Genomic DNA, 14,997 nt, shown 5'->3' on the forward strand with positions numbered 1-14,997 from the left:
TGTAGTTTAATCCTCATGGCAAAAGAACGTGGTAGATTTTATTATCTTCATCTTAAAGATGAGGAAACTGAAAGTTTGACAATCTATGAGAGCAGTGAGAGGCTGGGGCAGTATGGATAGAAACAGGAATATTTGAGTCCAAACCCTGGTCTAAGTCGTGATTTCTCTGTCTGCTGCCTGGAAGGAACAAACAGGTTACCCCAACACTCTTCAAATGTATTCACTAGCAGGGCACTCATAAGGTGATTGATTCACTAGTTTGGAGGCTTTTTAAAAATATTATTTTTTAGAGATCATATTTCTTCAATTACTTTAGGTTCATTCTCTGGTCTTTTTAATAATATGTTGGGAAAAACCTCTCGGATGAATTGTTGTCACTGGCCTGGTAGAACCTATAAGGTGACTCAGACATGACAGGACACCTTGGCGTTTTTTAAAGTGAATTAGATTAATATGGATAATGTGATAGCATTGCATTTAAAATGAACACAGCTACCGAGTGTGGCGTTACAGGATGTGATAATGCAGCCAATATACTTATTTTCAAAGACAATGATTGTATAATCATAACACAGTCTATTTGAAGCAGTGAGAGAAAAGCAGAAGGGTTACTTTTAGATTTACATGAAGATATCTGCTTAGATGTTTTACATATTAGACTATCAGATGAATTGTATATGTTAAGAAATGTGTTCAGATCAAGGGGATAAAAGAGCTAGGTTGTAGTTAGACTGTGTTAAATCCCAAACATTCAGGCTGAATTTTAAAATGTCATTAATATACACGATGCCCACTCTCATCATCCTGTTTCAATGTGTATTTTATCCATGCCCGGGATGCTTTCCAGCCTTCTTGCTTCTTCAAAGTATCTCTCAAGGTTTATTTTCTGCCCAAGTCGCTCCTTTGTTAAAATTCTAGTCTCTATCTGACTTTCCTCTTTAGACACTAATTGTTTCCCACAAAATCTAGTAGAGGATTAGAATCTTATTTTTCTCTAATATTTGTATATGTTTGATTTTCTCCCGTAGATGATTATAAAATAATCTCAAGCAAAAGTTGCCTTATGCTTCTTCACTGTATTTCAGTAAGTATTTAAATGAATGATAGAACTGAGGTAATAAAACTTTGTGTGTGCTTTAACTTCTCACTATATAAAGTAAAACATGCAGGCAAAGTAGAAATCCACTAGAACCTATGGCAACAGAGAGAGTTAGTATAGTTAGTATTTACTAAGTAAAAATGTGCAGATTGCCAGAGATAGTTCAAAATTTCCCCTGTAATGTTATTAATATTTCTTTGTGTTTTTTTTAAAAGCTTTTTTCATATGAATGGCATTAGCAAATAGCAATAATTTCAGAATTATGGTATTCCTTCATGGTTGGAGGTGAGCATGAATCTACTTCCTAACTGGAGGGGATGGTGGAAGCATGGGGTCCTAGCTCCATGGTGATACTGTTTTTCCTCATGTAGAGGAATGCTGTGAGATGGTCAACTCCATGTACCAACTTGACTAGACCACAGATGTCCCTAAAGAATAGTGATGGAAGGAAATAGTCCTAGAGCTTTTGAACTCTAATCTATTCTCTTTTTAAAATATTATGTTGTCTCAAGCATAAGGTGATGAGATCGTCCTGCTTTTGGTGGGACAGTCCTGATTTCTAACAATTTTTCCCACGTCCCGTGGCATTTTTAAAAAGTCCTGATTTTTGGAAAGATTGGAAAGATTCTGAGTCAAACAATAAATATTGAGTACCTAATATATGTCAGATGTATTCAATGCAAAGAGAAAAGTGTGACTGTTGCTTTTATAGTTCTAACAATCTAGCTGAGTGGATAATAATAACTAATATTTTCTCATCGTTATAGGTCCATTAACATACATGCGTTTTACAATTATATTAACCTACAAAATATATCCTACATACTTGTGAAGACCTTGCCGGATAAACCATGGATTCAAGGCAAAAGGATTTAAGATTCAAGCCAAGTCCCTTTTTCCTGACTACATTATGGTCTCTCAACTCTAGTGAAGGGTAGGTTCCCAGCAAGAGAGTTTATCTTCAGGGCTCAGAGAAAATGGTTGACAGTGCTATGTTCTAAAGCTGGGTTTTTTGAAATTGGTGAAGAAAAATGCACAGACTTAAGCATACAAAAGGAAACTACTGTCATCTGTCTCCAAGTCAAAGACACACTCCTCAAAGCTGGAATAAGCATTTGTAAGAATTGTATTGCTGCTTACCATCTTGTACCTCCCAAAGGCCAGATAACTTGTGCTCACATAACACATAGACCTGTGATGGAGTATGGTCACTTTGCCAATGGTTTGGAACAAGCCATATTGTCTCAGGATTGGGCAGTGCCAATTGGCCTATAACAAAGTAGAAACACCTGACTACAAAATGCTGCTCCCCATATGTAAAAGCATACAATACATTTCATTTAGGCAAATGTAATGGAACCAAAGCTGCCGGGAATTTTCTCAAGCCAAAAACTGTCTTAGAGGTGGAGAGAATCAATTTATAATTTGAAGAGCAATTATTTGGGCCTCTAGACTTCCAAAAGAATGAAGTGGAACAAACGTTCGCAGCAGGAAAAATCAAGTATTTCACCTCTCCTCCATCTAAGATTGAACCTCAGTTCTGAGGCATAACTCAAGATTTGATACTAAAGCGTTTCATTTGCAGCCAATTAGGCCTAGGATTAGATTCCGCAGCCTCCTTGCATATGAAGACAATCATACAATTTCCAGAAACCTTATTTCCATTCCCTTACCCCCTCACATATCCCTGCAGAACCCTCACCGCCTAGATCAAAACAATTTCATTTGTACTTATGAGAGCCTTACAGCCGGTAAGCGGAAGGTAAGGAACAAGCTTAACCACTGTAGCTTTTTCCCATCTGAATATCACGAATCTTGTATCTCACTGTGGTGTAAGGTCTCTGATTACATCAACCTCTCCAAATTATGCTGAAATGAAGGCCATTCAATTTGCTACAATCAGTAACTTTCGAAAGAGCCCACATAATTGATTTCACAGTAATATAGGAATAGGTGACTGAGAGCCTCAGCTTCATTTAGACAATGTTTTCTTTCATTGCAAAGTGCAGTATTCAATAGAAATCAAATCCCCCTCCCCACCCCCCACCCTAACAGTTGGCAGCTAAGCTTTGGCACATACAAAGTTTTTTGCATCCTTTTTTTTTCCCCATGGGGCAGAAACATGAAAATTGAAATTAATGTCCAGGGTGATCTAATAAAAGTTGACAGGCTTTAGGTGAAATAACTTCTCTTTGGAGCTTGCCCTGATGAGGATCTCAGCCAGCAGGCAAGGAGCCATTATGAATGCCGTTCAGACTTCCAGCAACATTTGCTACTGAGGTGGTTTCTGAGCATTCAGCCAATGGAGAGCTTAGATGTGAATGCAGCTACTATTTCAAATGCTGCGATCTGATTTTCGCTCCATACTTAACCTCTAACTGCAGGTGATCTCCACTATTTCCAGATGCACACACAGCTTTAAATAAGCTAGCTTCCTCCTCTGACCTTCAGATGGATGACAATGAATACTGAGTGCTTACTTTTACTGCCCAGATTGGGCAATGAACTATAGGAAAGTTATGGGAAAAGAACCAGATTCTGACCTACAGAAGCATAGTCAAATACTCCCTAAATTTTTAAGAATTGGTTAGGCAGATAATACATTTTAAATGCATGACATTATTAGGCAGCCTTGGGTTCAATTATCAACTGTAAGTTGGCACCTGCATGACCTGAGAAAAGTCACTTATCTTCTCCAAATCCAGTTTATTTGTCAATAACATGAATATGATACTTGTTTTATAAATTTATCATGAAAATTTAGTATGTCTTCAACAACGGACAGTCATCATGATTGCAGAATACATACTGGCTACTAGATGGTGATCTTGGGTAATTCAGACATCCTCTGAACATCAATTTCCTTAGTGGTAAAGTTGACGTAATAATATCCCTTACAATTTTAAATGGGTAAAATTAAATAATGTCTTTCTACTGTTTACTACACTCTCTGGAATTAATTATAAAATATATAGTTATTGTTATTATAAAACTGTATCTATTTCTCTAAATATCATCTATGAATCTCACAAAAGAAATAAGCATGAGTGATGTTACATGTTTCAATTCTACAGATCCAAGTTGCGTCATGCACTAAATTTTTAATGTGAACATGATAGAAAAGAAAGCATGTTCTTTTCACATTACAGAGTATTAAGACATACTTTCAAAGCTCTTTCCATTGAAAACAATGTACTATATTTGAGGCATTTGCAGAATTTGTGATGGGTGCTGATGTATTGGGACTGGGAGATTGAGTGCACAAGAGGAGCAAAGCGGCTGCACTGCATTAAGATCTAGAGGACACATGGTGCTTGGTCTCTGCGGTGTCTCTCATGTGACAGAATAGACAACAAGCCTTTTCCATTCCTGGTCTGACCTTGTTTTGCCTGGGTATCTTCACACTTTTGCTCATATATGATCTAAAAATAAATCCCAGTTCCTAAGCTTGTTTGTTCTTTCTTTAACTCCAGTGTTTCTTCTCCAGGGGCCCTTATTATCTATACCTTTAAGAAGGTATTAGTGACAAAGACAATTTGTCTTATTAAAAACCCTTATGTGGTTATGTAGTATATAATCAAACCTAAAAGAGATAGATTGATAAAATTTATTAGATAAATAGTCTAGGATACAAAAGCAGAGATGGTCAATTTCAAAAGGTTAAAATTTAATATTGCCTATTTAAAAAGAAACAACCTATGCTATTATTTATTTAATATCAGTGTGCTAGCCTGAAGAAAAAAAAGATAAAAGAAAATGCCCAGAGTAAAAAATTTCCCTAGAGTAAATAACCATGGCACATATATTTAATGAGTTACTTACAAATGATAACATAGTAATGCTAAATAAAAGTCAGCCATGCCACCTCATTAGAAAAAATTATTTTTATACCCAATAGCCTTAATGTAAAACATAGCATGAGCCTCAAGGCACATAATTTCAGGGGGAAACAAGACTGATCTCCTCAGATGTGGAAAGCAGAGCCTACTGTGGTGAAGAAAGTAAGATTATGAACAAAAATCCAGCAAAATCCAATCAAGGACTCCACCAATGAGAGAGAAAATTTCCCCAGGGAATTTCACCATTCATCCTCTCATTCATATATTCATAGAACAAAATTATTCTTGAAACTGTCTTATTGGCGAGACAATCTGGGTTTTAGAAACTTAGTCAAAATATATTTGACTAGACTAAATGATTTATTTGGTTCAAAAATGTATTTAACTGCAAAGTAAAATCAAAGAGACAGTCTATTGTAATGATTCATACCATATTTTTAGCATCATTTTTTAAAATTTAATGACAGATATTTTCACTTGGGAATACATAATGTTCTACAGTGAAAAAGTTTCTATTCTTTCAAAAAGTTGTCTCCGGGTCTGTGCTATTCACACATTTGTGTTAGCTATTTCTTGTCTCTCCAAACCTACACCTCATCCTTCTCCATTATGCTTTGTGTCCCAAGACTCCAATCTTCATAAACGAAAGAACAATTTCCCTTTGGCTTCCCATCAGGGTTTGCCGATGGAGGATACCTGCAGAAGACACAGGGCAGGCAGGGTATTGGGTAGGAGTGTTCATTCTTCTTGTTCCTATTCAGTCAAGTTGCCACAGGCTGCCTGTGTCCCTATACCAGAGGTTATAAATCCTGCTCAGTCTTCCTTCTTTAAAGCTTCCATTTTCAAGTTCAAGTGACCACTTACTCCTCTGTCCTCTTCAGGGATGGTGAGGACTCCTCGCTGTCACTAGTTCTGAAATACTGCACCACCCATTATTGATTTCTCTTAATCTTGTCTATATTTTTGTAAATGGGTCCTTTATTAATAGCTCCATAATCACTCCATTTAGGTGCACCAGCTGTTTTCTGATGGGCCCTGAGTGATACCCTGACATGCAAGATGGTGGTTCTTTCCTGAGATTAGCCTCCTAGCCCACCATCCACCATCCTATTGAGTAGCCTAAATTAACATCCTCAAATGCAAAGTGAGGGACAGACTAGAAGATAATTCCAATAAAGAGCACATCATCTACACTCTGGGAAGTTCAGAGGAGGAAGAATGGCCAGAAGGAAAAGCAGTGACAGATTGTCATCCCATATGCACATACCAGGCATCATCTGAATAGCAATTCTACATCTTGCTATTTCACTTAACATATGATTTAATCATTTTGTCATATTTTCAAGGCTTCAACTGTAAACATAATTTTGGCTACATATTATTCCAAATGAAAGTCTGGGATTTTAGAATTCATAAATTCTGGGAATATAGGAAATAGTTTTTATTTTATTTTATTTGTTCCTCTCCTCCCATTCCTGCATTCAGCATACATTTATAAATGTTTTTGATCCCCCCTCCTCCAAAAGAAGTCAATAGGTGAATGAATGTATCCACTAAAGTTTTCTTCAAGGACTCCTACCTGTATTCATCCTATGCCCTTCTACCTAGGATGCAAGTATTATTTCCTTGTTTTCATACAATTGAGTCACTAGATCTGATATGCTGTATAAGCCATATATTTTAAAGGAGGCTCCTGCGACTTACCTTACAAGGAGAAAGGAGTGTGAGGGGTTCCAAATATAATGGCAGGTAGAAGTGAACAGATATGCTGAAAGCTTCCATAGCATTTTGGAAGGTAATCAGATCCTATGAAAAGTGTTTTCTGGGTAAAATGTGATTGGTTTTATTACACAGAGTGGAATTGAGTCTGGCCAGGCAGAGGAAATGTGGGCAATAAAACACGTACACAAATTGTGAATAAAAAATAAGAGCAATAAACAAAGTAAGGATTTCTAGAGAATAATTTGGTTTTGTCCATTAGCTAGTCCAGAACTCCTCTTGCCCCCTTCAAAAAAAAACAACATTTTTTTTAAAAAATATAAATATTTGAAAACAGTACTCCACAATTTTATAAGGAATCAACATTGCCTATAAATATCCATAACAGTTCTTATAAAATTGGGTACAAGTGAGGCTCCTCTATATTTTCTGTGCTCCTAGTCTGCGGTGAGGCACCCACCGCTTTGAAATGTTGGCAATCACAGGTATTATTAAAGCGCCTGAATGGCATATGCAGAGATACCACCATACTGCCATTCTGACCCAGAGCCACTCAGGCACATTGCCACTCCCCCAATGGGAAACTTCTTTGGATGTACACAGCTAGTTAGACAAACAACTTTCTCTCCTATCAGGCCCTCTATTAGACACAACTGAGAGTTACTTAAATAAACACTCACTCTCTATTCGGAGGCTTTGATGTTGAAATAATCAATAAAAAAATATTCTTCCGTGTAATCTATTTCCACATTTCACTCAGGTGCAGAGAATCTCACTATTTCTGTATGTCAGTCTATAAAATAAGCCATTTAAGGGTTGTTTTGGTGGATGTTGTGTGTGTGTGTGTGTGTGTGTGTGTGTGTGTGTGTGGTTTTTGAACATGGGAGTTCAATTATAAACTAGCCAGGAGATATATTTCTGCACAGCAAATCTGAGCAGCAGTAAAGTTTATGCTGCTTAAATCACTTCAGATTGCAGGATATTCAGATCTCTGCATTTTATAATGTCAAGAGAGCTTCTGGTGAGTCCCATTAATTTTTTTTTTTTTTGGTATTGTTTAATTTTACATGAGTAAATATAATTACTCCTTTTGTCATGAAGAGCAACTTCTAACATCAATTTATAATTCATGGAGCTAATTATGTTAACTAGGAGGCAATCCTGCCTCAGCCATCTCCCCTGTAATTTTAAAGGATTTTGATTTTCCCCCTTTCCTATACAATTTCTCTTCCAGCTATGAAAAGGAAGTATACACAATTCATCTGTGATATAATTATTTACCATGGCAACAGTTTGTGAATGGGACTGGGAAGCTGCACAGAAGGAGAAGGCAGCTTAAGGGAAACAGCCGAAAAAATCTTTTCAAGACCAGTGAAGAGGCCTTCAGGTGGGGACAGTTTTGTTTTCCTGATGTTGTTAAGGAGGGGCTCAGGTTCCCCTAACATTGTACAAACTGAAATGGAAGATTCTGTTTCCTGCAGGTGCATTTCAGAAAACCACCTTGATTAAGAGAGTGACACAAAAGGCAAAGCCATGTCTACCTCTTGCATCTGAAGTAGCCCCAGGAAGGCAGAGGAGAAGTGCTGCTGAGTTATCAGATGGCACGGCCAGGGGACACCTGGGACAAGGGGGCTCCTGTCCCTTGTGTTTCTAAGGCAAGTAGTAAGCTCCGACCCCACTTAGCGACAAAAATCTTCCTTACTGGGTGACATACAGATTCCAAGGAAAGTAAAGAAAATCTATCCAAACCCAGTTGTCCAATCTTTGGGCTTCACCTGAGGCTGAGGCTGCCACAAATGCTCTCCCCCTTTCCCCTCTTCAATGGCATGTTGATGAGTTTATCACCAATCATGTAATGCCAATGCATGTAATGGATATACTCCACAAGAACACTAGGTTCATATTAAAATAATAATAATATCAAAATACAAGGCCCTCGCTCCTAGATGTGTGTTTGCAGGTGTATGCTCCTTTCAGCTGGGAGTGCGGTTATGTTCATATTCTTCCTTCCTTTTGGTGTTCAGCAATAACTGACATCTAGCCTTAGCTGTGTGTCCTTGGTCACATGAAAGCATCACTTCCGCTCCACATTCCAGGATGCTAATTGCACCAAGAGCTGTGGGGAAGGCTCCCCACTGGGAGCTGTGTGAGAAACAGGCTCCAGACAGCTCAGTCTCCTCAGAAACATCCACAAATGAGAGGAGGCTAGGAAGCATCAGGGGACACGTTTCTTTAATGAGAATGTTTCAAAAAATAAAATTTGATCCTATCTAAGCACAGAGTTCCTGTGCTCTGGTTGCAGAATCAGCAGTGCCACATCCTGAGACAATTGCACAGGGTGGAGCACAGCTCTGTTGCTGTCTTTGGAGGGCTGCAATTGAATATGCCTATGGTGTTCCTGGAGTCTAGTCCTGAGCATTGCTCTCAATGGCATTCTGCTTCTATTGGATTGGACACAGGGGTTTGCAAATTAAACAAAGGAAAATATATTTCCCTTCAGAGAGAAGGACAAGGGAAGCACAACATAGTTTTACAGAATATGTGAACTGGAAGTGACCTTTGAGGCCCATATTTCCATTTCTTCATCTTAGTAGATGAGAAAATTGAGTTTCCAGAAGGTTTAAAAGGTTTTTTCTTTCTCCCTTCCCTCCCCTCCCATCCCCTCTCATTCCATCCCCACCTTTTCCCTTCCCTTTCCTTCCCTTCCCTTCCCTTCCCTTCCCTTCCCTTCCCTTCCCTTCCCTTCCCTTCCCTTCCCTTCCCTTCCCTTCCCTTCCCTTCCCTTCCCTTCCCTTCCCTTCCTTCTCTTTCCTTTCCTTCCCTTCCCTTCCCTTCCCTTTCTTTATCTTCCCTTCTTTTCTTTTCTTTTCTTATGTCCCCTTCTTTGTCCTTTACACTTTTCCTTTAATTGTTTATGTATGTCCCAAGTATTCTCATTGTACATCTGATGGCAAACTTTCTCAAAACTCAGTGACTTCCCTAGACTCATCCCTATTCAAAAATCTGTTCTTTGAACAAGAAACCTTGTCCTTCAGGTCCACTATTCTATCAGTGTACTGTCTAGTGGAATAAAGCAAGTAATGAATTTATTCATTCTAAGTTGCTATATCTGTATGTGACCTGCAAAGCAGAAAAATACAAACTGCCTTCTGAAAGCTGAGCTCTGATATCAACAGTGTCTGGTGTAAGTGGAGAGTGAGGAAAGGGGGTGGCATTACTACTGAGAACTGAACAAAGAAGAGCAATTATCAGTGGCCGTCCCAGCAGTACCCTACTCAGGAGGAAGGATGATATCTCCAACTCCATAAGACATTTGGTGAGGACAGCCTTGGCTACACCTACACTATCAGTAAGAGGAAAAGAGTTGGATACATCTTAACTTTTTTGGTCATTCCTGGACCGTCAGACACCTTCTGTTTAGAATTTGGCCTGTTTACCTGCAGTGTCTGTGTGGTGTGTGACCTTTGCACATTCCAAACCCTGTTTCATTATTATTCCTCACTGTGAATTATATTCCTGTTCCACACATCAGTCTCACAAACTTAGCGGCTGAGCAAGTAATGAGACCTCTTAATGATGGGATAGCTATCAGCTGGCATAGTTACCCACCCCCCAGAAAAATGAATCCAGACCTCTTCCCAGCAGACTCTTCACCATGCTTACCTAGCATTGGCTGTGTTTGAAAAAAATACTACTTTTCCCTGTAAGAAGTAGTAGTCCCTTATTTTGGAACCCTTGGAACACAATGTTTTGTTTTTGTGTGTATTTTTGGGTTTTTGTTTTTGTTTATGCTTTTCTAATGATGGGCTGTTCGACCTTGAGGGAATGAATGGTGAGGATATCTGAGTCAGACCAGCAGTCTGCTTGGCAGGGCCCAGCTAACCCTTAGGGCACAGACAACACCTATTCTGTCTGTACAGAAAGTGAGCTCTGGCTGTCACTTTCCCTTCCTACGAACAGGTAGCTTGTGACTCCTCAAAACGTTAGATTGCACCTGTCAAGCCAGATATTGGGGATCCTCCTGGGCTTAATGGGGTGAATATACAGACTGTGCTCTTGTAATGACCAGAGGGTTCTGTGCATCCAGGTGGGTATAGGAGAAGAGAATATTCTTACTAGAATATCGGCCTGCCTGTATGAAAATCAACAGTTCAAGGCCACGCTGTAATTACAGCAAAATGACCCACTGTAAAACATTTCTCTTGTCCTTTTACTGACCCCCAGGTAAAGAATAAGTGGTTGTTAACTGGCATTGACCGTCTCTATCCTCATCCAAGAGGCAGCCCATGCTATAGCTGCTGCAAAATGACGTTTCCCAGCCCTGTCTGTGTCCAGATGGCTGGTTTAAAGCATCATGAAGTAAGAGGGGGGAAAAGAGAAAAATATCAGCACAGACAGAATTGTAGCTTGTTCACAGAAAATTAGAAGACGCACCCTTTGATTTCTATGTGGCTCCTCACGCCCACCCCCAAGTGGTTTAGAATTAAAATGGGGACAAAAACATCTCTAGATTTATTTGGCTCTGCCATATTAACCATAAAAAAAGATCTAGCTTGTTCCAATCTTAACCCAGCAGTAAACTATAAATCCAACTTCCCCTCGCTGCTGGGGAAATAAAATCCAAATACAGTAGCATCCAAATAATTATCAAGAGTTGAGCTGTGCTGGCAGGGTGCAATGTACAAGATTCAATTTTAACTAGTGATTACAGACCGGCAACCTTCTAGCCCTGAATGTCAAACGGCCATGTCACTTTCTCCTGTCACGAAGTATGTCAGGACTCACCGCAGCCCGGTGACTTTTCATCAGAGGTAATGAATCTTGTACTCCTGAGATGGGAAATGTCACTGTGCCTCCCGCCCCTCCTTCTCCCTCTCACTTCACCCCTTGTTCCCTTCCTGCCACCTGTCCAGGTCCTAATAATTAGGAAAAGGATGTTGTATGTGACATTGCTTCTCAGATGCCCACCAGGGCCCTGACGCTGTCGATTTAAATTGGGTGGTCAGTACTCAACTTGCAACCATACGTGATGAAATGGCCACCTCAGTAGACAGTTTATGGGGCCAGAGTCTCATGCATCAAGTGTTCTTGTCCTTGAGCAATAAAATGGAAAAACAGTTCAGCTCTGACCTTACAGCCTTCTATGGTTTGGGGTTCCAATCCAACTCCTGAGAAGTTACCTTTCAATCTTAAGAACTTGGAACTTTTTGTTTCTGACCTTTCTGCTGCTGAGTGCCCCTTGGGACATGGATGAGGATAGAGCCCAGTAGGTCTGCATGGGTGGTGACAGAGAGGAGAGTATTTGCAGTGGAATCTTTTACCTTCATGAGTCCAGGATCCAACAGAAAAAGAAAGCACGTATGGGTTTTTGTTTTTTTACCCAATAGAAACATACATAATATACCTACAAATATAGCCACTGGTTTTTGAAAACTGTCCCTTGAATATCTTAAACTCTTAATATAAATCCCAGAATCTTGGAGCACATATGAATTGAATTAGAAAGAAATATTTCTATTTCTGATAAGAAAAGTCCCTTTGTTTTTCATACATTCTATCATTTTTAAAAATACCGAGTACCTATTGTGTTCAACATAATATGCTAACCATAGAAAGATATAACAAGGCAATATATGACATGGTCTGTGTTTTCAGTTAATGTGAGCAATAAGACATGCATGATAGGTATAAAAATGAAAATATATAATAAGTAAAAAAAGACAGTCTGCCCAGTATGAATAAGAACTTATTCATCTCTGATCACAGAAAAGACACAAAAGCAAATATAGCTTATAGTCAGCCAAGGAAAAGGCATTAGGATAATGCAAGGCATAACCACATAAGACCACAATGTTTATTAGTGCCAGCAACATGACCATATGTGGCTGTAGCGATTAGGCATCCCATGGAATACAGCAATAAATTATAGCCGAGGTCAGTGAATCTACCATCATCCAATATAGGTCAGACAGATGGAAGGCAATATCAAAGCTAATCATAGTATCAAGGATGGTTCCAAACGAGCTGTGGGCCAACTAGTTTACCTTGCTAAGTAGGCCTTTTGCTTTTCCCCCAAAGCTAAGGGCTTTCTTAGGAGTCAAGAGTCTAGGAGGAAAATTTACACATTGATATACCTGGGCTTTTTAGAAAAAGTTTATGATTTTCTCAATGTGAGACTTGCTTGCTTTTTTCCCCTCCCTCCCTCCCTCCCTCCCTCCCTTCCTTCCTTCCTTGCCTGTCCCCATATTATATTCCAGACACTCAGCTAGGCATAAGAGATGCAACAGTAAGCAAGGCAAACAGGCTTCTTGTCATAATGTAGCCCAAAGCCTGGTGGAGAAAATGGGCAAGTATCCAGGCAATTACAATCCAATGTGAGAGGGAAATGAGAGAGGCTGTAACGTGCTAATGGAGCCCTAATAGTGACACCTGGTCCAGATACAGGAGAGTGCCAGGGAGAGCTGTCCAGAGTATGCCCAAAGGCAAACAGAAAGCCTTTGCCTTTGAGCCTCTAAGGAGACACAAAACTCTGGGCAGATCTGAGGTTCCTTGAGGGGGGGTCTGAAATTTCCTCTCTAGGTCAAGAGATGAGGTGTCCTCACTGGTGGAATGGAAAATTACCCTTTTCATCATCAGTACCTTTATCCTTAGTGCTTTAATGTGACATTTAGAGGAGTTTCAAGGACAAAGGGGGGGCTAAATTTGAGGCACATATAATATTCTCATCAAGGCTTTAGGCCGAGATATTACAAAGCGTAAGCATACCTTCTCCTTCCTTTCATCTTCTCTGTGCCGTTACAAATTCATTAGGTGTGAGGATTAAGTAGCAAAGTTAGAATTTTTTTTCAAACCATCTCCTTAAAGAATTACAGAAAGTTAATTTTCTAGTTGATTTAGTCTCCCCATAGGTGTTTTTTAAATTTGTTTTTATTTTTTATATTTTAAATTCATTCAGAAATTCAGATTATCATGTGGCAGGCAAAATTCAAATATTTGAGGGATCCAAGAGTAAATAAAAACAATAGTTTCTTTTCATTATGTAAATTACTGACTAGGAGAGAACACAGACATAGACAAATAATCACAAAGCAATTTGATGCCTAGGTTGATATGAAATGACTGTCCCTGTATACTAAGTAGGAGATTGTAGTTCAACAATGGTTTATGGATCTTGTAAAAAAAAAAAAAAAACATATAAGAGAGTATATCTGTTTGGGTTAAACAAGCTCAAGCTGCCTTTTGAAAATATAGAGTTGATTCTCCACTGACCATCAGTATATCCATTTGCAGCTTCACAGATGGGGTAGATGCAATTGTGGAGCCTACAATGATCCTGAACAGTACATAAGCAAGGAAGGTGACAGGTGTTGCAAACAAAAAAAAAAAGGTGCCAGAATGCTCCCTAACTGGACAGGATGCATGACAGGCACATATATTTGGGAATGCCTCTTCTAAGTCAAACTGGATTAAATTGCACACATCCTCCCTTCATCACCAGCCCTTAGACTCTGGTCTTATCTTCAAGTCAGGTTGAATGAAATGTATTTCTCTGGGGACAGAGAAACTCCTCGCTCAGTGGAGTCAAGAAAACTGATGTTTCAGTGTTTGTAGAAGCAGTCACCAAAGGGACACAAACAACTTCCTTGAAATGCAGGTCTGCGAGAAAGGTGAGTGCATAAAGTCAAATTCTTATTAACTGATACACAGAGAAACACACAACAAAAGAAACTACTCTGTATGATACTATAATGGTAAATACATATCACTATACAATTGTTAAAACAGAATAGATAAAGAATGAAAATTAATGGAAACTGAGGGTTTTAATTAACAATAATGTTTGTTAATTCCAACCAATGTGCCACACTGATGGAAGATGTGAATTGTAGGAGAATGTTCAGAGGGTGAAAGGAGGGGAAGGAGACAGGTTGTGTTAAGGAAGTATATGGTAACTGTCTCTACTTTTCCCTCATTTTTTTTCTTTTTTTAGTAAACATAGACTGATTAAAATGCATAATTGTTAAAAAATACTCGTTACACTGTATAGTAGTTATTCATATAATCTTCAGCCTCTTGTTAGCCTATGGGCTATCAGACAGGGATTTATATCTATATTTTTAAATTTTTTTGCTTACTTAATAAACATTTATGACTTTTTTAAATCCACAGTTATAAAACATAAAACTGAGATGCATAGGAATTAGCAGGCAAAGGGAAAATGAAAACAGTTGGAGTGGAAGCTCCAGGCAAAGAAAACACTCTGTATAAGGTTTGGGTGCAAAAGCAGATTCATTTAATGACCTGTAAAGACCTCTCCTTGGTTGAAAGCCTTTAGAGAAA

This window comes from Pipistrellus hanaki (assembly GCF_964339955.1).
Source record: "Pipistrellus hanaki genome assembly, chromosome: 6".
Lineage (NCBI taxonomy): Eukaryota > Metazoa > Chordata > Mammalia > Chiroptera > Vespertilionidae > Pipistrellus > Pipistrellus hanaki.